The sequence below is a fragment of the Austrofundulus limnaeus genome, unplaced genomic scaffold, assembly GCF_001266775.1.
Source record: "Austrofundulus limnaeus strain Quisiro unplaced genomic scaffold, Austrofundulus_limnaeus-1.0 Scaffold124, whole genome shotgun sequence".
Classification (NCBI taxonomy): domain Eukaryota; kingdom Metazoa; phylum Chordata; class Actinopteri; order Cyprinodontiformes; family Rivulidae; genus Austrofundulus; species Austrofundulus limnaeus.
In genome coordinates, this window is record NW_013952526.1 from 1,021,060 (window position 1) to 1,024,073 (window position 3,014).

At 38.0% G+C, this 3,014-nt stretch overlaps 1 long non-coding RNA gene across 1 annotated transcript in view; it reads left to right on the forward strand.

The window, feature by feature from the left end:
* The window catches only part of LOC106522236 (uncharacterized), an 11,434-nt gene extending 9,454 nt beyond the window's left edge, over positions 1-1,980 (forward strand). The window contains exons 2-3 of the long non-coding RNA XR_001310758.1: positions 1,378-1,453; positions 1,930-1,980. This is a non-coding gene — a long non-coding RNA (uncharacterized LOC106522236). The remainder of the gene's footprint in view (positions 1-1,377; positions 1,454-1,929) is intronic.
* The last annotated feature ends 1,034 nt before the right edge of the window (positions 1,981-3,014 follow it).

Below are 3,014 nucleotides of genomic sequence, written 5' to 3' on the forward strand. Positions count from 1 at the left end.
TATATATATGGGGTGCAACAATACATGTGCCCATATTGAACAGAGCTTTAGGTTCAATACACACTTGTTACAAACAATACAGGGTTTTAAAATTTATTTTATGAACTTGTCTTCTGAAGCTGCTCTGTCTTGAATGATCAGTGGATCTGTGCTCGACTACTCCACCTAGGCTGCATTTTTGAGCGCAGATCCACTGAGAAACTTGCTGTTTCAGCAAAATTTTGCCTATAGAGCTCCCATTTGTCTTGGGTCGGCCCTGATTGTGAGGTCCTACACTTTTCAATACGAATGCATCATTGCCACATTTCTGGAGGGATGCATCCAATAAAAAGATTGAAGTAGTGTACTTGTAGAGTATTTTATTTTTTCATATCTACATGAATGCCAAGCATTTTTTTGCCCACATGCAATGAGTTCACATAAATGTGTCATTCATAATAACAACAATCATAATCCAAATGTCTACAAATAGTCACACAGTTTTCACAGGCATGGGGAACTCATTTCCTACTCTTCTCAGTTTTGTTTCCGTRTGTCAGAAAGTGTGATACACAGTCTTATCCCAGCAAAATACTACATCGATGCTAATTGTTGATGCTCCAAATGTGACCTCACTGCTTGTTAGCTCATTGAGTTCTGAGGCTTCACCTGTTAAACTCTCTAAACATGATATAGAGCTTGTGGGAGGCTTTTAAACTGTTAAAGAGTCTCCCACTGACCCATGCAAAATTATAAAATGAAAAAACAGAAAAAAAAAACAATTTGGCTAATTACATCTGCTGACGAGGAACCAGTGAGATAATGTAATTACTATTTCATTTGGTAAAACGTTTGTGCGTACKCAGTGAGATATTTCCAGTGTCTTGGCAGCCCTGAGGGGAGAGTCGACTAAGGCCTTTGAGGATGGTGTAAAAGACACGTGTGTTAAATGAACTGGAAGCCCAACCGCCTGTAGGTGTGAATCTGAATGTTTTTTTTTTTTATTATTATATGCTTTTTTTATGTGTGCAACCTACTTCGTGACAAGTGCAGGAATGGGAAAAACTTTGTCCTCTCGATCCTAAACAAGACAGGCTTGAGAAAAGAATGAAATGGCCACAAAAAAGAGAGAAGCTAATAGCAATTATCAAGCTTTTTTTGAGCACTCGTGTACACATGGAGTCATTTCCATAAGTCACATCTGTTTTCAACAAGCTGATATGAATGTTTAAGACATTGTTGCCTCATTTTGTAAACAGTAACATGTTTGTATGCTGTTATTCCTTCAAGACTAATTAAATCCACCAACAGACAAGCTTGACATTAAACACTCTCCACAGCTGAAAAACCATTACGAGCGTATAGTCATGACCTTTCTGATGTTTGTTTTTCTCACAGCTGCAACATAATCGTTAGAGTCTTCAGGTTTTCCAGGATTTTTCCAGGACTTAGAAACCATTGGACATACTGACAGGTAAATAATAATATTAATAACATTAAAAGCCAAATATGGCAATTTTCACAAAGTTCACAACTTTGAAAAGTATATTTGAGGAAAATAAATGACTAAACATTTTGCAAACAAACATTTGCTATTTCTGGCAAAAGATATATAAAGAAGAAAATAAAAAAAAATAACCTGCATCAACCTTTAGTTTTTGATCCGCAGTATCATTCCTGTGATGCATTGTGCCAAAACAACACCTTTTCCCACCCAGAAAAAAATGTGCTGATGCTTCAAAGTGTCAAGCTGAATCCACACTAATGTTGTTTGAGGTTATGGCAGGGGTTTCAGAGCAAGTCAACATTAGATTAGTGAAATCCTGCCTTTGTTTATGACCGTGAACCCCTCATTTGCAACATGCCCACTGTAGGAGCACACACCAAAGAAATGAGAGACTCTGCAGCCTTCCTTCATCATCTGTCTTTTTCTGCGCCTACATTCTGCAGGAAAATCTGCATTTTCATGTAATAAAGACGTAATTGACCGGTGCAAGGAAGGAAAACGTGAAGAAATGGGATTGATATCCYGCTGAGAAGATTTTTCTCCTTCTGGGATATTGGGAAGATGGTTGTTTCAACTCAGGCTAAATTCTCAGGTAGTCGTTCTCTTTATCCCACAGACCTCACCACTCTCTACTCCCACCTCGCTCTTGTTGTGTCACCATTGATTATTTTCCTCAGTACTCCTCCTTTAGAAGTAAGAAAAATACTWGCCACATGAAACAAAACACAAAGACCTGCAAAAAAAATCCCACTTTAGAAACAGTCTTTATGAAAGCAAGGACAGGGTGAAGATGAGTCAAACTTTTTTTTAATTTAGTAGTTTTATACCGTTGATTTTGAGTTATTTAAGCTTCATTGACTGTCTGAATGATTATTGTTATACTCCATTTATTTTWAATTATTTATCTTGGTTGGCATGGATTTACTTTTGCCTGCAATGTACTGAGTTGTTTTGAGCAACACGGCTGCATGATCGACAAGCTTTTCCACAGAAATTAGGTATTTAATCAGGAGAAAACACAGAAAAGCATCTGTACCAAGCTACACTTTTGTGTTAGCAGAAAGCTGATGGAAATGGTGCAGAATAACAAACACGAGGAGCACACTCACTCTGCTGTAGTCTGTTAAAACCCCGAGAGACATCAGCGCCAAAGGACTTAACCTTCACACAGGGCAGCCAAAAGCCATCTAAACACCTTCTTCAGGAGGTTCATCTCTCATGTGTTCATGCAGTTTTTTTTTCTAATTCTCTCTTTCCTCTGCTGAAGTTGAGTCTCACAATAGTTTTGGCATCTTTTCAGCAGAGATTAMCAGAGTTTTGCAGATTCTGATTACTTTTTCCACCCTCGCTCACCCACAACTTTGCCCTCAACAATTACAGTATATGTGATCCAAAAACAAGTATAGAATGTGAAAAATAGTACAATGGGCCTCATGCAAGAACCGTTCGTATGCACAGATTTGTTCTTAAATTGTGCGTACGAGTGATTAGGAGAATTTGTGGCATTCACCAATGTTTTCGTATTCTA